At 32.6% G+C, this 22,743-nt stretch overlaps 1 long non-coding RNA gene across 1 annotated transcript; it reads left to right on the top strand.

The window, feature by feature from the left end:
- Nucleotides 1-17,551: 17,551 nt before the first annotated feature.
- On the top strand, nt 17,552-20,943 carry LOC135203846 (uncharacterized). The gene is made up of 3 exons (XR_010312048.1): nt 17,552-17,614; nt 18,313-18,440; nt 20,723-20,943. It is a non-coding gene; the product is annotated as an uncharacterized LOC135203846 (long non-coding RNA).
- The last annotated feature ends 1,800 nt before the right edge of the window (nt 20,944-22,743 follow it).

Genomic DNA, 22,743 nt, shown 5'->3' with positions numbered 1-22,743 from the left:
TATATATAATATATATATATATATATATATATATATATATATATATATATATATATAAAGAGCAGTCTATAAGCGAAAAGTAAGTGCACTTTGAACTGTAATTGAACGTGATAGAACAAAACCAATTCGAACTAGTCTTAAGTTAGGAGAAACTGGCCAGATAAAATCAGGGAAATTAAACTAACCATTAAAAAAAATAGTGTAGAGAGTGTATCCTTGTCAACATCGAAAGTCTATGACAGGTAACTCTGCAACAGGAATCTCCAGTAAGAGAGGACCAAGCAAACGGAAAGGTCTGGACTCTAGAGCAGGATTATAATTCCTCCCCCGCCCCTCAACCGTACCCTCGGGCATTTGCAATGTCAGCAATGTACCCCCTTCACTTTGTATAAAGTGGAAAACAAACCCAACTCTAAAAAACATTCCATTCTGTATATTTGCAAGAACTGCACAGAAGGGAAGTAAGTATATAACTCTCCTAACATAAACAATGATATTGTAAACATAAAGGATTCCATAAAAAATAGACAATTTTTTTAACTATTTACCTCTGGCGATGCAGTAAATTTTCAGGGTTACAGCATTGAGCTACAAAAACAAAACATTATTATTACATCAGCTGCAAAGGGAGTCAATGAAATGGCTGAAACTGTTTTTCATTAACTATCCCAGTTGGCCGAGGAACAGGTTTTGCTAAAGCTCATTGAAGGTCGGCATCTAACATTCATGCAAGGGCCAAGGGGAGCGCGTATCCCCTGGGGGCTGGGGTACGTGTACCAAAGGTTGAAAACCCTTGCTCAAGAGGCTCGAGATGGGCAGGCGGTCGACAGGATACCAACCACACACTACGACGATTCCAACTAGCAGACGACTGAATGGGTGGATGCCAAGGATGCGGTGCGATTCGGTTGTTGCTGTCCACAAGGACACAGGATCAGGGTTGCAGTTTTGCGGAATGTCGTCTATCAGTGTGGCTTTCTGGCGACATCTGGCAACCCTCCCGGCTTTTCAGGCCATGGCACTGAGGAATAAAATTCTTCACTTTCCCTTTTTATGTTTTATTAGGAAAATAAAGCTATAAAACATATCCTGCTAATTCATACAAATGAATTTTATTGAAATCCTTTATTTTTCTTCGTCAAAAATACTTTATGTTAAGCTAGTGATGTAGTTTTTTTAACGTTACGGAAAATAATTCTACATCGGAAAATACGCATTCTAACCATTAAATTTTCTTTATTTTAACCATTAAATCATAAATAACGTAAAAAAATCAGATGAACTGCATATGGTAACACTGCTAAAAGTCAACGATACAGTTTCCATCAAGGATAGTTGAGCATAGAGTAGAAGAGCTGCCTACCCCATCATCTCTCCTATCGTACGGTCTTTTGCTTCAAATAAGGTAACTGAACGGTTATTGTGTTTTTTAATATATGTCTACATCAGCTGATATTTTCTTGTGCATTACGGTCTCATCATTCTTTTATTGCGGATTATTCCAAGTCGGTCTGTAGCACAGATGAAAGGTGAAGGCTAGGCCTCGTGATCACACCCTTACTGTGTATAATACCTACTAAAGCGTGTTTCAAACCATAGCAGTCAGGTGTGAGCAGCAATGAAATTCCATTATATCTGGAAGCTAACAGAGTAATATAAGGAAACAGTCGTGAAGGAAATCCTCCCGGAAATTAAAATGTAGTTAACGTTTTCTGTGGACTGAAATGCTTTTACCAGAGAATCTTCGACGCAAAACATGTTTATCACTACATTCGTGGTTAAGTTCCGACCTTTGTCTCTTGCCTCCTTTTCATCATACCTGGGCAACGCCCGTTATAGCATATGTATGATGTGTATATATATATTATATATATATATATATATATATATATATATATATATATATATATATATATATATATATGATGTGTGTCTGTGTCTGTGTGTGTGCGTTAGTCGTATGGAGTGAGTAGAAATTGTGGGTTATGAGTGAATTTGCTCTATATATATATATATATATATATATAATATATATATATATATATATATATATATATATATTATATATATATATTTATTTATTTAGAGCTAATGTAGAAATATTGAGATAAACCAAAAGGCCCAAGATCCATCGCTAATTTTGAGACCACTGGAGATGGAGTGCATTTCCCTTACTTATATACTGTTTTTGTCTCATATTCCATGGTTTCCATGTCTTATGTCGCGACTAACCACTTGGTTTGCTTTTTACAAGTTTCCTGAATAGTATCAACCCTTGCTTTATATAAATCCCTTTAAAGATGTATCAAGTTATGAACTCATTGATGGGTCGTCAATTTACTTTCAATATACATATTTTTTAGCGTTTATTTTCCCACCACAGAATCTAGTCCCCTTTTTTTCGGAACACTCTCAAAAGTACCTTCTAAAAATCACTAGGCTACCGAAGACATGCTTTAGCACCAACTAAAAAAATGCGCTTGTTAACTACACACACACACACACACACACACACACACACACACACACACACACATATATATTATATATATATATATATATATATATATATATATATTTTAAGTTATTTTCATTCATTGCACCATTTTTTTTTTTTGTAGGGGACCGCGTGGTTGTTGGCAGAGAATCCAAAATACGTTGCGTAATGAGGGGATTTATTTATTCTATTCTATTTATATATTTATTTCTTTTTTTACAGCAAGGGGAATGAGACTGCTTCCTTACGTAACCTTTCTCCAAGACGCAACCGAGTGTCTGCCAATTCTCATCAAACTGCAAAACACATCAATGTTTCCAATGAAGAGTTTTGGCAGAAGATGAGGTGGTAAATATTATTATTGTTATTATTATTATTATTATTATTATTATTATTATTATTATTATTATTATTATTATTATTATTATTATTATTATTATTATTATTATTATGACGACGGTAACGTCAGACCCAATCCTTGCGGGCAAATCTTGGTATAATGTTAGAAAAAAATAGGAGACTCCTTGAAAGTCAAGGATTTAAAGTGAATTCTTAACAATGAATCAAGATTTATGCACGAGAAAAGAGCCTTATTTTAGCCTCATCTTTAAAGAACGTTATGATTCTTCATAGTCTTCATTTTTTTTTTAATATTTATTGCTTGCAACCATTTCTTTGCAGCAACAAAGAATTAAATACTGGTATTTTAAAACGGAAAGAAAACCTAGAAAAATGTAGACAACTGTAAAATAAGGAATATAAAATTAAGAAAAATCATTTTATTAATATAAAAATCCTGAAAATAAGTGGAAAATTAATGGAAAAGTGTTGCAAAGGGGTAAGCCCTATATGTCCGAAATAAGCCTTTTATTAATTGCTTGGTATGTTTGTTTAGATCGAGAATTACTAATTGTTATGCTAATAGTTATTAGTCGTTGCCTGTTATACTGATGCGGAAGGTGATAATTAGTTTTGCCTGTCTATGTTAAAAACATCAGCATAGTGACTAAGCCTAGATAATTGAACAAGATTTAGAACGCGCAGTTGTCAGGTCAACCACTAGAAACAGCAGGCAATCATATATTATTCCCCCCCCCCCCAACTTCTCTCTCTCTTCTCTCTCTCTCTCTCTCTCTCTCTCTCCTCCCGAATATTTTCAGGTCCACTTTTTTTTTTTCGTGGGGAAAAGACTTTGCGAGGTAGACATAAATTCGGATGGGGAAATGACCCCTTAGCAGCCCTAAACTCCCCTGAATAGTCTACTAAATCTCTTCGCAGCTCATTATAGAGCGAACGTTAACTTGCAAGCTATGCTTTTTATGATGCTGGAGGCAAAAAAAAAAAAATGTATATATACATAAAATAAAAAAAAATGCCTACACTTCCTGCTTTACATAGCATCTTGCTCAGCTTCACAGAATATGATGCTGCAATTCTTAACATATTATTGGAAGTGCGATAAGAATAATGCAGAAAGTTGCATTTTCAAAATCCAAGAATGATGTTTGTGAACAAGGCGTGATCAGACCTCCGGCTTACTTTCGCATAAGTTGTAAACATTACATTCCTAACTTTTAACGTAAATTAAAACGTGCTAAAATCTACGGTCAAATAGAGCCTTGTTTCATCAACGAAAATTAAAATAGATACGCTATATTTTATTAGAAATAATTTTTCTCTACTGTCTAACATCCACATTATTTAATTTTCACATTTTCATTCTAATAAATAAATAAAAAATATCCTATCCTAAAATTTCTGTATCTTTAACTCAACGTGAAACACCTTTTCCAGGCCTTTTTAAACTCTTCCGTAGACCTTTCCTAACCACCCCCTCTCCCAACAACAACAGCAAAGTAGTTTGTAGGCTTACTCCCCGAGTAAGTGAAAATTCACAATAACAACATTTAAAATCGAACAATACTAATGCTGAAATTAAGTACTATAGCCCTAAATGAGAGACGAAAGACAGTCTTATGTTTATTAGGCTGTCGATCGTAATTTGACGAAAACTAAAAGATTGCGAGATCTCTAATTATCAAGTTACTGTTCACTCATTCTTTTCTCCGAGTTATAAATAAATATGGCAAGGGAATATAAATATCCTTGAATCTTATGCGTAGTACTTCACAAATCCGATTGAATGCCCAATCAAGTCTTGCTGGTTAAATGAATCATGAAATTTTACGTCACCAATTTTTTTTAACAGTATCAAATAAAGGGATATGGGATAACAACATACCACGTAAATTCAGCCCAAATTCACAGTAAGGTGCGTCCACACGGTCAAACAATGTCCGACGAACAAACATTGTTACCAATTAACAATGTCTGCTGGTCTTAGCCTTGTGAGCAGAGTAAAACATTGGTATACAACCTCATCTGGTACAACTGTTTGATGGCAGATCTACTTCCATCGTTTCAACGCTTATGACGTCATCCTGCTTCGCCTATGATATGGTAACAATGTTTGTCCGTCGGACATTGTTCGACCGTGTGGACGCACTTTTAGTCTCGTCCTGTCTCCATTTTACTACTTTGCTACTCAGCTTTTCAAAATGAACTTGTTACTGTGCTGGGCAACTTCTCCTTTATTTGTGTGCTTTATACATCCAAGAAAGGCTATTTGTTGTTAAATGGAGAAGGTTCGTTTTGAGGTTCACAGCAAATATGATACCGAAGAGTCTTTTTAAAGTATAAATTAGAAGTAGTAAAGAACGGTTTAATTTCGATTAATGCTTGTAGATACATATATATTATAATACATATATTACATATATATATATATATATATATATATATATATATATATATTATAAATATACATGCATATATATTATGTATATACCATATTATATATATTACATATTATATTATTATATATATAATATTATATATATATATATATATAATATTATATAATATATAAATAATATATTACATATATATTACCTATTATATTCATATATCATATATATATATCTATATATATCTATATATATATATATATATACATATATATATATATATATATATTAACTATATATATATATATATATATATATCTATATATATATATACTATATCCTATATCATTATTGATAAATATTATATTATTGATATATATATATATATAATATATATATTATATATATATATCATATTATGATAAATCTTATATATCAATATATATATATATATATATATATATATATATATATTATATATATTAATATTATCATATATATATTTATATATAATATATATATATATCATATATAGATATATATATATATTAATATAATATGATATATATATATATATAGATATTTATATATTACCCTATATATATATATATATATATATATATATTATATATATATATATATATATATATATATATTATATATATATATATATATATATATATATTATATATATTTATATATATATATAATATATATAGATTTATATATATATATATATATATATATATATATATATATATATATATATATCCGCTTCGAATGATTGCATAACATAATTTGTCGCTCCAGGATACCGTACGTAACATCAATCTTCAAGTGCCTTCCCTAACGAGCTAGATTTATGCAATCCTCGATTTTCGTTTTTTTTTTTTATTTATTTATTTTTTTTTGTACAGACTTGTCGACAGGTCGTAACGATAAAGTACAGAAATTTTCGAAAACAATTCGATGCATAACATGGAAATGAGTAGTCATCTGTAGTTTTTGATGAAATAAATGAAAATATCTCTCTAAGCAGAAGTTAAACACTAAAATAAAATAATTTATATTCTTGGGAATTGTGTGGCTCACTCTTATAATCATACATAAAAAAGGGCAGGTATATATATATATATATATATATATATATATATATATATATATATATAATATCATATATATATATATATTAATTACATTGTATATATATATATCATTATATTATCATGTATATATATATATATATATATATATATATATATATATATATATATATATATATATATATCAATGATAATGATTAAGATGATGACTTACATTATGCACGATAATGGTAACTAATGGCGAGTAGCAGCATCATGCAGCAGAGAGGAAGGGATGGAAAAATACCAGAAATTATAATCAGTGTTTACTTTTCCTTGCTGCACAGAGAGATGAAGGATTTGATTACCCAAAGGGAAGGATCATAAGACCACGAACACTTTTGAAGGCGAGATAATTGCTAAGCGAATAGAGAGAGAGAGAGAGAGAGAGAGAGAGAGAGAGAGAGAGAGAGAGAGAGAGAGAGAGAAATTTCGCTGAAAACCTAGGTAAATGGAATACAGCCTTGGAAAATGAATCTCAATTTACTGTCTGTGTGGATGCTATTTTAATGCTTCGTTGGTCTTAAGTTTCCCCTTGATGTTGTAACATGACGTAACTGTCATGCCATTCCCTATTTAGGAAGGTTTGGAAGAAAAAAAAATCTGGTCTTCTCTTAAGGACGAAGTCATAAAAGAAGACTTGAGTTCTTGTGGTGTTACGATAGACTGAGTTAAATCTCAGCTGGAGTTCATTTAAGACTTAAGAATTGCAAGCCGATTTTGTCTTGTTCTATTTAATGCTCTAATTTGAGAACAACTGAGGCAACTTCCATTGTTCTTTTTTCCGGAAAAATCGGTTTAGTTTTGACAGCAAACTCATCGATGTTAATCTGCCTCTAAGAATACTACACATACTGCAGATAATTTCGTGACCAACAATGGCAACTAGGAGTTGAAAGTTTTTACATAATTTTCTCCTTCTTTCTCTACGAAATATGTTTGAAATTATTGTTCGATGCAGTTGTATTGACAGAGTAAATCTTGACATTTGGATGAAATGTTTTCTGTCAATCTGAACGATTTTATTCTTTGTTGGTTGTACCTTTTTCCTTGTTATTGCAACATTACGTAACTGGTCTTTGCTTATTGAGGAGGATATATACAAAGGTCAAAATAAATTTTTAAATGACTGTTCGACGAAGTGTAATCTTCGTACATCGAGAAATAACTTTCTATTAGTCTAGTAAACATCGATGTTATTTAAAGCTAAACAAGGTTGTGCAGCGTTGCGCTAAAATAGAATTGTTGAGATAAATGCGACATTAGGTACCAGGCGTTTTTAGAAAGTTTTCTTGCTTTATTCGGGAGGGATGTAAATACTCCCGCTTCTTAAGGTATAGTATGTCGTGTCCCAAGTGAACCAATTGGTAATTCAGGTGTTCCAGTCATACTCACCTAATTCACATGAACTTTTAAAGAGCTTTTATTAAAATTAGCTGTGTTAAACATTAAATTTATGTATTCTTTTAATATGCTCAAAATTAACAAACACTTAATACTGAAATACATCTTCAAAGCAGGTCCCCATAACACAGGAAGCGTCCATTATGCTTTAGCCTACCCAAACAAGGGCATCAAATCCGGAAGCGATCTGCTGTGCCGGAGACTACATCTATAAGCATTCTTTAACACCATTGCTCCGGAATATACTTGCAAAGAAATAGCTTAAGAAACTTATAAAAATAAAAATCCCAAGAATTACTAATAACCAGATATAAAAGTCCAAGTATTATTAATAATCACTGTCCCAAAACTAAAAACGCAGTTGAAGTAAATCTTAAAGACTATCAATTTAAAAAAAAATTAGACCAAGTTTCCAAACTGAAAGTGCAGTCGAGTAAATCTAGTTAAAATTTCAAATATTTTTAGATTGAAATTAACGTTGTTATTTGAAACCGATATAAACAATCTATTAACATTTAAACTTCAGGAAAATATTAACTTAACCCCAACACTATTAATAACTTTAGCGTGTAATCAAAAGTTTTCGAAACCCTTACGCTCTGATTTAGAGTTACTAGGAGAACACATTTTTGTTTTATATAAACTCAGTTTAAGCAAAAATTAAGATTCAACACCAAGAAGTTTTTTTATTAATCCAGTTGATAACAGTAAGCTATGAAACAACTTATATATATACATATTGAAAGATTTCATATACAGAACTAATATCCCTAACTATATATTTAAGAGAAACTCGCCTAGAAGATAAAGGCTGAACTGAGCCGTGGTAACAAATGATGAAATATAAAAGAATTACTCCAATAAAATCCTACTCACATTCCTCTCAAAGTTTTCACTCAATCTGAAGGCCATCATAAATACTTCAGAAAACAAGCTTAGATACAATAACCCAAATAATAAACCTCACTCGCCGTTAAGCTTGAAGAACATTTAGTTTAGCCTTCTGCGAAACAAAACTAATTTCCGGAAAGATAATTTGTGTCCACTGGAAGTCGCCTTTTGTCGACGTCATTGCTAAGGATGACGTGGGCAATGTTTCAGGCCAAGGACGATGGGCACCAGAAACAAATAACGATTTCTGGTAAAAGATATTCTATCATGGACGTTGAAATAAGACAGTCAAACGTCTTTTCATCATAAAATTTATTATTATTTCTGAATTTACTTTTTAGAGTGCTTCTAGTAAATCTGTTTTTGCTATAAACTTGAAAATATTATTAAGGTATTTTCCTTAGTTGCCGTGCACCTAAATTTTAAAAAAAGCACACACACACGCACGCACACACACACACACACACACACACACACATATATATATATAATGTACATGTATACGTATATACAAAATACATATATATATATATATAGATATATATATATATTATATACAATATATATATATAATATTATATATATATATATATGTATTCGTTTTTTACGGTTTTTACTACAAAAATATTTTTACCCTTCACGATATTTGCTTCTAAGGTGACGGTACCGCTTTAATTTCAAGATTTTACATCTTACTTACCAACAAGCCAGTTATATGAAATATTATATGAAACTTGCCAAAGGGCCGCTTTCCTCGTTTTCCTGTTCATTTACCAAAAAATTACCAGTGATATTTACGGAAGCTTCAGTGGAAAGATCAGGTGTTGCAATAATTACATTGTTTTCATCAATAATTGGCTAAAATGATAAAGTAAGTTTCGATGCACTTATGTAAACTTTCTAAAATATGTTTTTTCCTACTGCGCCATTTTTATTCTTTATGCTATAAAAATTGACCGTTTAAGGCTAATTTGACCGCATTTAAGATGATCATTCATAAGCAAACTGTGTTGTAAAGAGTAAGCACTACAATGGCATAAACGCATTAAATACTTAAAAACGTAAAATCAAGCATTTTCCTTTAGGATTTTAAAAGAATAAAGCGTTCTTGAACCAGAGGATGCAATTTGAAACCAGAATGATTTAGCTCTGAAGGTGCTTCCCCATCATCCCCAACTACGGCAAGCAACCCCCCCCCCTCAACCCCCCAACCCATAACTTCATTCCCCCGAACCCTATTAAAAAAAATCATCCGTAATCTGTTTGACGTGGCAATTCTGCCCGTGTCATGATTGAGGTTGTATTGCAAGGGTCTCTCTCTCTCTCTCTCTCTCTCTCTCTCTCTCTCTCTCTCTCTCTCTCTCTCTCTCATCACATCCGGCTTTCGATCAAAGAAAACTGAAAACTTTTGCAGGGAAGGGAATGCTTACAAGAGAAGGTAATAAGGGTAATGTATGAGGTGGGAAATCTCTCTCTCTCTCTCTCTCTCTCTCTCTCTCTCTCTCTCTCTCTCTCTCTCTCAGGGATCTTTCGTTTCATAAAGTTCATTCTGGATCCGAAGTTAACTTAGCTAACATAGCTAATTATTCTATTGAAAGGGCAGATTAAGAAATTTTGTTTTCAGTTGTTACATTCATTATTGAAGTTATTTAGATTAATTGCGTTACATAACTTTGCTAATATCCATATGTTTTCTAAATCACATTTTCAACGGAAGGTGCGCCACATCTTTCGCTTTTTAATGAACGCCTTAAATCAAAGATCCTTCATTTACCAATAATTAACTACCTTTTTAAAGATAGGTAACTGGACAGTTATACGATAGGAGGTGGTTATGATTACCCAGATCACTGTCATTTTGTTCCCAGAGGTTAATGTTGAATGATGTATTGATCAGAGAAGCAATGAATTTCCGTTGGACTGATGTGGATACCTTCATATAGTATCATTATAGAAATACAGTGAATGATTTGTTGAAACATTGAAATTGCATTTCATGCACTTCTGTATTGATTTGACTCTTAAAATCAGTCTACTGAACATTTAGTTTCATGATTGATACAGCTGAAGCTATGAAGTATCGATAAAGTCTTATATTTAAGGTGTCAGTAATATCTGAAAACCAGTGAAGACGAGTGGCTCAAGAGTGCATGGAAAGAAGGACTGACAGAAGTAGACGAAGACCCAGAAATATACAGAGACAGGAGAATGACAAACAGAACAGAGGAATGGCACAACAAACCAATGCACGGACAATACATTAGACAGACCAAAGAACTAGCCAGCGATGAAACATGGCAATGGCTACAGAGGGGAGAGCTCAAGAAGGAAACTGAATGAATGATAATAGCAGCACAAGATCAGCCCCTAAGAACCAGATATGTTCAAAGAACGATAGATGTAAATAACATCTCTCCCATATGTAGGAAGTGCAATACGAAAAATGAGACCATAAACTACATAGCAAGCGAATGTCCGGCACTTGCACAGAACCAGTACAAAGAGAGGCATGATTCAGTGGCAAAAGCCCTCCACTGGATCCTGTGCAAGAAACATCTGCTACCTTGCAGTAATAAGTGTGGTACGAGCACCAACATGAAGGAGTGATAGAAAACGATCAGGCAAAGATCCTCTTGGACTATGGTATCAGAACAGATAGGGTGATACGTGCAAATAGACAAGACGTGACGTTGATTGACAAAATCAAGAAGAAAGTATCACTCATTGATGTCGCAATACCATGGGACACCAGAGTTGAAGAAAAAGAAAGGGAAAAAATGGATAAGTATCAAGAAATAGGAAGGATATGGGATATGTCAGTGGAAATTATACCCATAATATAGGAACACTAGGCACGATCCCAAGATCCCTGAGAAGGAATCTGGGAAAACTAGAGGCTGAAGTAGCTCCAGGACTCATGCAGAAGAGTGTGATCCTAGGAACGGCGCGCATAGTAAGAAGAGTGATGGACTCCTAAGGAGGCAGGGTGGAACCCGAACCCCACGCTATAAATACACCCAGTCGAATTGGAGGACTGTGATAGACCAAAAAGAAAAAAAAAAATAAATAAAAAAAATAACAACAATAATAATAATAAAGTGTCATAAAAATCCACAATTATGTATTCAGGTGTTCGAAAGTCTATTTTATTTTACATAGTAATATACTCTTATTAAATAATTGAGGATTTTTATGACATTGTTTTTCAAGAGATTTTGAATTTCTTAATAATAATAATAATAATAATAATAATGATAATAATAATAGTGGCATGCGTCCTAAAATGGAGAAACAAATCCACACTTATATATGTGGGCATTTACTTAAAGATAGGCAGTTTTCGGGAATCTGTTCGGAGCCGAACAGATTCCCGAAAGCTATCTGTATATACATTTTTATCTTTAAATATATGTTCATATCATAACTATGGATTTGTTTCTCTAATAATAATAATAATAATAATAATTGTTGAATAATAATTAATAATAATCATAATTAACTAATAAGAATAATAATAATAATAATAATAATAATAGTGGTCGCGATAGAAATAATCCTTAATAATCGTGTAAGGTATTCAGAGATGGAAAAAAGGTATATCGGATCAGCCCAGTTTCTGTTATGATATTTGATGAGGATGTGGACGACCAATAAATGTTTGAACTGCTGCCTTAGCAAGGGAAACATGGGTGGTCACAAATTATCGAGAAGTAGAGATCAATAATAACTGCTTTTATTTTTGGGAAGTGTTAGAATAATAACTGATGAAAAACAGGAAGGGAAACATGACAGATTTAAGAATGAATACATGTAAACTATACAGTGAACTAAAGGTATAGGCATGGGTATATGTATGTATATACATAGTAAATTCAAGTATGTAATAATTAAAATATAAAAAAGATGTGGAAAATCTAAGCTGGTTATCTATTGTTTCATGGCAGACAACAATACTCTCATCGGATAAAATTCTGAATGTAATTCTGTTAAAATTGTAAAATATTGTATATTTTCTCTAATAAAAGAGGAAAAAACTCGAAGTTCAAAGTAGTATTTGCTAGATAAGTGGGAATCGTTTTGGAGGAATTGGGTTTGCCTAGTAATCCAGATATATGTAATACGATCTGCTTTGTAAGATGTCTAAATTATCAACCTACGTTTGGAATAAGAATCTTGAAATAGTTAGCAAGCCAAACCATTTTAGTCATATACCACCTATACAAGAGATATTTTTTATGGCAACTCTCCGATCTCTGATATTTAGACTAAATATATGCAATCACGGGAAAGTTAATTTGTCTACATATGAATAATAATTTTGATTAATCTGTGCCAACTTCAATGGACGCAAAACTCCATGTACAGAACTGGTCGTCCTGTGATTCAAATCAATTATCAGTGTCAAGTTTAATTCGAACAGGATGTTCAGATTTTCCCCCAAGGGGAATCCTCACTCATCTGCAGTGAAATAATTGATTTTCAGAACGATATGGATCGAGATTGTAAATCAGAAAGTAATCCCTACCAAAACCTGTTGTGTGTGACTGAATAGTAATGTAAAAAGGCATTACCTAGTTCGGAATTTATATAAACATAAGAGATATCAGCAATGACATTTCAAAATTTCAAAAGAAGTAAGATGTACTGCCAAACAATCTAAATCATGGAACCGAGATTAAAGAATTCTCAGGCTTTACGTATAAAGTGGTGTTCTCTAGCGCTAAAAGGCAATGTAACTTTAATTATGCGTACATCTCTCATGTAATAATCATCGATAAAGGGGAGAGGACACACTCAGATGTGCAAGCTGTCTTTATTCTAGCGTTTCTTAATTGTCAACATAATTACATCGTCAGGGCTGTTGAAATGAATCATAAAATGCTTTGTAAAACTATAAAAACTGTAATAAACTTATTGCTTCAATAAACGCACATACGTTCTCCTCCTCCCCTCTGCGTTTGCCTTGACTGGTATTGTTTTCATTTATGTTTACGTTTAGTTTAAAGCTGTCACTCCTCTAGGTTGGTCCTTAATCTTGTGTTCAGTAACTCTGTCCATTACTATTTTCACTTTTAGTTTACTGTATATTTTATTACCTTTCATTTTAATGTATATATTTTTAATATTTTGATCATTTCTTTGATTTTAATACTGTAATTATTTTTCAAATTTTTAATGAATGGTTTTCAGCCTCTTGAATTCTCAATTTTTTGTTTTAGTTTTTAAAGTGAAACATAAAGGAATTGTATGTTTCACTTTCATAACCTTGGATGACGTAATTATGCGGGCAAATTATATATATATATATATATATATATATATATATATATATATATATATATATATATATATCTATATATATATATATATATATATATATATATATATATATATATATATATATATAAATATATATATATATATATATATATATATATATATATATATATATATATATATATATATATATATATATATATATATATATATATATATATATATATATATATATATATATATATATATATATATATATATATATATATATATATATATATATATATATATATATATATATATATATATATATATATATATATATATATATATATATATATATATATATATATATATATATATATATATCATCGAGCTACAAGTGTCCTTTAATATCTAATTCACTCTACCTCGGAATTAATATATTTTAATAAATGCTCAACCGAAGGGGAATTTTTTAGGCGATCATAGAATTGCCGGCTCCCGGGCGCGAACCCATGAAACCATGCAAATCCAGGACGTCAATGAAGCTTTTACCCACCCCACCACTGACGTCCTGGATTTGTATGGTTTCATGGGTTCGCGCCCGTGAGCCGGCAATTCTATTATATCCTAAAAAATTCCCCTTCGGTTAAGCATATATGAAATATATTAATTCCGAAGTAGAGCGAATTAGATATTAAAGGACATTTGTAGCCCGATGTATGTATATGAATCACGGTAATGTGATATGACGTATTTCATATATAATATATATATATATACTATTTATATCATATATATATATATATATATATATACTTATTATATTGAGAAGGAGAAGGAAGGGGGGGATGGGGTGGGATGTGGGAGGGGAGGACCCTTAATTATAAAGCGCAATGAGAAATGAAATCCTCACAAAGGCAACAGAGGAGACAGACCACCAAACAGAAGGATGAGCGGCTCCGAATATGGAAGACTCTCCGCAGGACGTAAAGTTTTAATGGGCGAGTCAATCTCTTTCCTCCAGTCCTCCTTCCATCCAATTCACTCCGTTTGCCATCAGGGGCTTCCCTCCTCCACAAGGGCTTCTCTCTACCCATAAGGGAAATGGGAGTCCTGTCCCCATCCTTCATTATCCCGACGCGGATACAACGTGCCATACAAGGCCTTTGTTTAAAAAGTTTTTTTTTTTCCTTTTTAATTTTTATATCTTTTCGGGCTTCGTCTATTCATCGCCTTTCACTCCGTTGCGCTAAGCCGGGTGACGGAAGATTCCTTGGAGGATAACATATTATTTTCGCTTTTCTTTGATACGCTTTGAATGGCGCTGCTGCGTTGCTTGATTTACGAATGAAAGAGGCTCCTCTTTTTTCTTGGTTCTGTGTATGAGTTTGTATGGAGTGGATGATTAATTACATGGGCACTGAAAAGGAAAAAGTTAATTGGGAATAGGTATTCACTCGTATATGTATTTGAGATGCTGCTGTCCTTTCTTGTTCTTTACTGGTCGTGGAAGTGTTCTGTCTTGTCTTATTAATATAATGTTGTATCATATTCAGAATTGTAGAATCTACTGTTATTGAATGAAAAATATTTTAGAAACGATGCCTAGTCTCAGATTAAGTAGGGTCCCTTCAACCCAGCCAGTCTCTGTCTGTCTGTCTAAACTTCCTATGCTCTAGTTTTTTCCCACAGAATGATGTAAGTATACGAGCATTATGTAAACTATTAAATTATCTACAAAATCTACGCAAATTTCACTAAGTATATGTGATTAAGATTTACGCTCATTTCCAACAGTAGAACTTCATGATGCATAAAAGTCAATTTTATCATATTCACGCCTTCCTTTGGGGACGCTGAAGAAACTAATACTCTGATCGAAACAGACACCTGACCAATCCCTAGAGACCACCTGACCAATCCCACCTGACCGATTAATCAAGCCTGGCAGAGACGTCAAGTCCCTTTAGCCTTAAAGGACAGGCTTATTCCCCTGGTGGGACATGGCTCGCGATCGTTCGATCTCCGTGTCGTGCGTCATGGGCACTTGACGTAAATTTTCGAAACTTTAAGGAAACTACGTCATGGATAATGAAGCAGATTAGGATCAGTTGCGATGGTTTACGATTAAATTAAATGAACTTTCTTAAAAAGGCCAAATAACCTTAATGCAATCAGATGATGAAACTGGGTTTTGATTTTAGTACAGAATTGGAGTGGCTATAAAAGGAACTATATTCATGTTTTGTTGTAAGGAATATTATGTAAAATAATTGATCCTTTATTAGATAATTCCAAATGGAAAAGGATTCATCTTAAAGAAAGTACTTACATCTGAGAACAGTGGGCGGACCTCATTAAATACCTGCTCATAATTGATATCTCCTTTTCATCCAACTGAAATCCTATATAAGTTTTATGGCTAATGTTCTTTACGTTATATGCTATGCCTTTTCTCCTTGAAAAGTTTCCTGATTATTTCTGAATCTCATGTCCTCTTTGTCTCTCCGCATCTTGCCTTTCATTATGAATTACATTTTTATATCGGCGTTACTTCCATCTCGTTTACTCCATAGAATATATTTATGCACCAATTCATCAATTCATTTATTGAAAATATTATTTTTATTCATGGCGTTTTCATTCATAAATAGCCTTCTTAGTTTCAGTTCCATTTTTAAAATTAATAATGAAATGATTTACCTCCGTCATTTACAGTCACAATGATAAACATCTGGGCTCTAATATTTAGACGTTTTAGTCTGCAGATTTATTTGACGTAGAAAAGCAACGTGGATTTTTTAATCCTTGTTTTTCTCTGTTTTTCGGCGTCCATGGCTGAAAACGGGAGTGACGTTGATGAAAGCCGACTTCAAGCATAACTCAAAAGCTACTCGTTATATTTTCGCTTCGTGTGGCGAAGAAGTGAATTGTTGAGGCCTTGCGTGTTCTGAAATTGGAGTGTCGAGTGATTTGACTAGATTTTACCGTAACGACGAGTGACTTCGGTTCATCAAGGGTGTCTTGAGGTTCGTGACACTTTTTTTCTTTAGGAGAGCTCTAGGGGTTTTCGTTGGACGTTGGTAGTTCCTTGTGTTTAGGGTGTACAGAAATATCGAGGAGTTGCATTTGCCTGTCGTTAACTTTTTTCCTTTATAAAGCTGTGCTAATTTTGGATTAAATTTTAATTTTTAAATTCATTAGTAAATGGTTAAACCATATTGTATTTGCTACTTGGTTAATGTTTACTCTTGTGATTATCTTAGTCTGATGAATTTTATTAGTAGGGATTTTAAATTTAATCTTCAAATATTAAATTGTAAATTTTTGCAGTTGCGTTCAACTATGAGTATAACAGATAATTAATATTTATTTCATCCATTAATTTGTTGTTTTGTCGGAATTAAACTTTAAATATGTAGTGTTAACTTCAGTAGTTTATTTTGCTGTTCTCTTTCCGAAGGTAAACCAGATAGTCAATGGGAGTTTCCTAAATAGCTTGGATATTTTTATTCATAACTACATAAGTATAGCTTTCACTTTAAAGGTACCTCTATTCGTGGAACTACACATGACATACGTTGTGATAACCATTCTACTAAATTATTTTCATGAACGCTTTGGTCTTTGTTGCATAGCTTGTTTGAATCTGCATTTCCATAGTCTTAAAGGTTAGTATTCACAATATATAATCTCTGTAATACTACTGAAATGTTGTAGTTGCATCAGATTCCCAGCCCCGTTAGACTATATGGGCTTTTACTTAAAAGGATTAGAATAAACTAAATAGTTCAAAAGTATTAGATATGATCAAACGAGTAATTCTCATAAGTTCCGTGAGATGCAGTGTTTGCTACCAGACCCTCAAAGCATATGGTAAATTTGTCAAATTATAACTGGAAATTTCATTCTCACCTGTACTGCATTACATAATAATCTTAGGCATTCAAAAATTATAACTTAGTCTTAGTTCTATAGAACCTCCATTAATTTAGTTATGTTTCTGGTAAGTGACTAGCTGCTCGAACAGAAGAAGACTCCCCTACTTCCAATCAAGCGAGAGGCAGCTTTTAATTTTGTTTAACTTTAAATTTATAAATTTGTAGTGAAGTGGCACAGTTAACTGGTTCACTTGAGTAAATGAGCCTATGGATTAAATCTGCTCCACACTTTTATTCGTATTTTTCCTCGGTAAGCAGGTGGATATTGGTTGAATTTTCTGAAAATTAAAGAGTATAAGGGTTATAGTTTATCTACAGAGTAAAACCAGTATTTTTCATAAGGAAGCTTAGGTTTACACCTAAAAATAGAATTATTAAAGTGCTAGTAGAGTTCATCTGCAGGAATGATTAGTTATCTATCTTTTCAGAAATGGATACAGCAAGTTTGGCACTTTTATCAAGAGTTTAGGAAAACTTGTAGAGGTAAAGCCCTGAAATGGATTTTTTGGCAAAACAAATGAGGAAAAATTGAATACGAACTCCAAATGAAAAATACGTAAGAAGTCTGGATACGAAATTTTGAACTCCATCCAACTAACACTCTTTTTCCTCTTGCCTCTACCCCTGCAGGGGCGGGTTACTTTCAACTTTTAAATAGTTTACTTTCATTGCATATAACTTTTTTTTTTCATTTTAGTTTTTGCCATGATTTTTATTTAGTGCTCATGAACTTTTAAGGTTAACTTATGTTAGTTTCAGTTAAACATTTAATTCATGACTTTAATCCATCAAAATTAGTTATTTTCTGTTTAATGTAATTTAAGTGAGAACGGATTTTTGTGTATTAATTTACTTCACAAGGTGCTTGGGTGGCTTTTTCAGGTAGAAAATGATCCCTTGGCCTTTCAAAGGCTGAACACGCACCCTTAACCCATATAAGGCTGAATATTCACTTCAAACCCTTTTATGGCAAAATCACCAGTTAGCCCTAGATGATAATGTCCTAGATATTTGAATTTTAAGTGAGTAAAATTTTAAAGGTCTCAATAAACTAAATTTTCAGAAAGTTAGAATTTCAGATAGTGTAAAGCTTTAAAGGTCCCAGTTCAAATCTTATTCCCTCTGAAAACTTAGAATTTCTGGTGGTATAAGTTTTAAAAGTCTCAATTCACTAATTCTGTCCTAAAAAGCTAAAATTTTATATAGTTGAAGGCTTTTTAAAGGTCCCAATTCTCATTCTTCCCTTGTAAAAATAGTAAGATTTTGTGAAGCTTCAAGCGCCATATTTAAATTTTTTCCTAATGAGTGCATTTCTAAAGTAAGGGTAATGTAAAGTAAAAGGAGAGAGTTTCAGATTGTGTAAAATTCAAAAGTTCTTTCCTAATTAAGGGTAGGCTCCACTTTGGGGGTGCCGATTGTAAAAAATATTTGCCAAAAATACACTAAGACAGGCTAATGAAATTTTCAGGCATTATTAGCACTATAATAATGCATATTCCCTGTGAGTTTATCATCCTACAGGGAAAATTAATGATTTTATGAAAAAAAATGTGAAAAAACGGAAATTTCCGGCCCCGGGTCGTACTGAAGGTTATTTGGTGATTGGTGAGAAACTACAGTCTTGAATAGAAATTCGGTCTGATTAATGTTGGTATATCCACCTAGAACATGCACAAAAAAAATTATCAAAATAGAACAGTAAATAAGCATGTAATAACAAAAAAAAGAGCAACAACTTTGTAAGTTCAGCGAAAGCCCTGCCGAAATATCAGACTATAGCTAGGAAGAAATATCAGGAAAAATTCAAATCTCGATTTAGGGACAAAACTTTTTGAGAGTGTGTAGTTAATATGTCACTTGATAGCCTAAAAAATCTAAAAAATTATATTATTTAGGAACAATCAAAGAAAAAAACCACCCCACCCACCTTTTTTTTTTTTTTGTTTTTTTTTTTGGGGGAGGTGGGTTTTCTTTGATTGTCCTAAATAATGTAATTTTTAGATTGTTTTTTAGGAATATCAAGTGACATAATAACTACAACTCTCAAAAGGTTTTGTCCCTAAATCGAGATTTGAATTTTTCCTGAATATTTCTTCCTAGCTATAGTCTGATTTTTCGGCAGGCTTTCGCTGAACTTACGAAGTTGTTGCTCTTTGTTTTGTTATTACGTGCTTATTTACTGTTCTATTTTGATAATTTTTTTTTGTGCATGTTCCAGGTGGATATACCAACATTCTGTCAGACCGAATAAATTCTATTCAAGACTGTAGTTTCTCACCAATCTCCAAATAACCTTCAGTACGAGGGGCCGGAAATTTCAGTTTTTCATTTTTTTTCATAATCATTAATTTTCCCTGTAGGATGATAAAACTCACAGGGAATATGCATTATTATAGTGCTAATAATGCCTGAAAATTTCATTAGCGTGCTTGATTAGTGTATTTTTGGCAAATATTTTTTACGATCGGCACCCCCCAAAGTGGAGCCTACCCTTAAGTGTATTTCTTGAGTAATGCTAATGTAGAGTAAAAAGTTTAAGAATGTATAACTTTCAAGGTCCCAATTCGAACATTCCTTTCTACTAGAAGTACATTCCTAGAGTAATGCTAATGTAATATAAAAGAATAGTATTTTAAGATAATTTAAAGCTTTCATTGTCCCAGTTCAAATATTTTCTAGTAAGTATATTCATAGAGTAATGCTCTGAGGTTCAATTAGAATTTTGAAATTAAATTTTAAAAGGTTTCTAAGCTCTTGTTATTTTAAAGGATTTAGGTTAACATGAACATTGTGAAATTAGGTCAAAGAATCAGTTCTGCGGCTGTCCTGTAATTTCAGGGAAAGTTTGCTGAAACAAATGGCGCTGGAGGTAACTCACGTAGGTGTATTCTATATAAAACTGTCCTCCGCCAAGATCGCGACCATTGCTTAAGAGGTTTTAAGAACTCCAAGGTGAGGAGAGGCGGAATTTTATTGCTTACGCTTTTTGGAATCTTCACTAGTTGTCAAGGCCCAGATCTTCATGGATGTTAAGTTAAAAGTATAATGTTAATAAATCTTATAAACTTTCAAATATCCTCTTTCCATGTCTTTATAAAATGGTTGTAGACCTATAATGATAGGGCTTATTTGTTTGTTTTTTTTAAATGCAAATAAGGGTGTATTTAGTATTTTAATCACTGAGCATGCATACTGCTTGTCAGATTCTGGCAAAATGTATTTTTAGAACTATACTTAAATTTGTTCTAAATGGGTTTTAAAGTTTCAAACTTTATTTTATAAGATAAACGAACTTGAGAGGCCCAGTGGCAAAATGGAAAATGTAAAGTCCAAGAAATACTTGGTAAGAATATTTGATCATCGAAAATAAGATGACTTATGAACGAAGTAAAAGTTACGACATTATAAAATTAATGACGTAACTGGTCTTTCCTTGGATGAAATGAAGAATTCTGAGTCCTGGGCAAATTATAAACATAACCTGCAATATGCATGAGGCTAGTATATACACTAAATTGTGTAGCAGTGATGAGTTAAGAGGTAACCTAGGATAGTTCGGTTACTGACAATCTGCCAATTAGTTTTATAATAGTTGGTTTAAATGCCAGTCTATAAAGCAGATTTCAGCAGTTTTAACCATCGGCAAATAGACTTAACGGCATATTAAGATATGACTAGTTTGAAATAAAACAAAATATATCAATGTTGAAAACTTTATGAAACATTGCCTGACAAATACTTAATAAAATATTGCCTGACATTTCAGTTGGTGTACAGGTTGTTTGTAAGTAAATACATAACCTGAGCATCAAGAAAAGTAGAATGTGAACGCTATTGATGCTAATCTAACTTTGGAAGAAATTTTAAGCGAACGACAAACTGTGAGGTCTAACATAGCGAGTGAGTTTTTCGTGATAATAAATTAAGAGTACTTTAAATTCAGTGTAAGTTAACGTAACAAAGAAAGTACTACCTGGGTAATGTATGATAAGTGTTAGGCTAAATATTTAAGGTAGCAGTTAGATAATGGCACAAATAGGAATAACATTCGGAAGCCTTCACCTGGCTTACAGATGTTGAGTTTAACGTAAAATTTCTCTCTCTCTCTCTCTGACCCAATCGATACTGTAACTTATAAATTTTTTTTTTTTTTTTTTTTTTTAACCCCCTTTGACGATAGTCAAAACACCAGTTTCAAGTAAATTAGTTTTCCTTGAAAGTTAACAAAATCCTTGGAAAAAATGGAAGAATTTAAATTCCGCAGGGGAATGTTTAGTTCGAGAAATAAATGTCAACCAGAATCCCAAACTTAGTGAGAAGCCCACTGATGGTGCATATTAAGTACGTAAATTTGAGACTTTGGTACGGAGCTGAGACAACTTCGACTGCGCGAGTAGATTCAAATAAAAATTTTTAAGTCCCCATCCACACGGTCGAGCTTTGGTCGACATACTTTGTCCGATGTGACGTCAGAAGCGGAGAACAGCGAGAATAGTCAGAACTTTGCCTCGGTTTCTCCGCTTCTGACGTCACATCGAACAAAGTTTGTCGAGCAAAGCTCGACCGTGTGGACGGGCCTTAAGGATATGGGATCCAGGCAGTACCTGACACAAAGGTCTAATGATTACAGAGTTTCTAAACACTGAAGCGTTATGATATAAATAATTTGGCCCCGGTTTTATAACTGATCCAAGTGTAATTAAGTTAATTTTCTTGTAAAGTAAATTTTGACTGCTTGAAATCCACTCTTGACCAAAGCATGCCCAACTGAGAGTAGGTATTTCTGGGAACTGTTCTAAATCTTGGACGCACTTGAGTTTGACAATGTGGTGTCTACACGAAAATCATTTTACCAAAGC

Source organism: Macrobrachium nipponense, chromosome 44, assembly GCF_015104395.2.
Source record: "Macrobrachium nipponense isolate FS-2020 chromosome 44, ASM1510439v2, whole genome shotgun sequence".
NCBI classification, from domain to species: Eukaryota; Metazoa; Arthropoda; class Malacostraca; order Decapoda; family Palaemonidae; genus Macrobrachium; species Macrobrachium nipponense.
The sequence above is the reverse complement of the archived record's forward strand: the minus strand, read 5'-3'. Positions and strand labels throughout refer to the sequence as shown.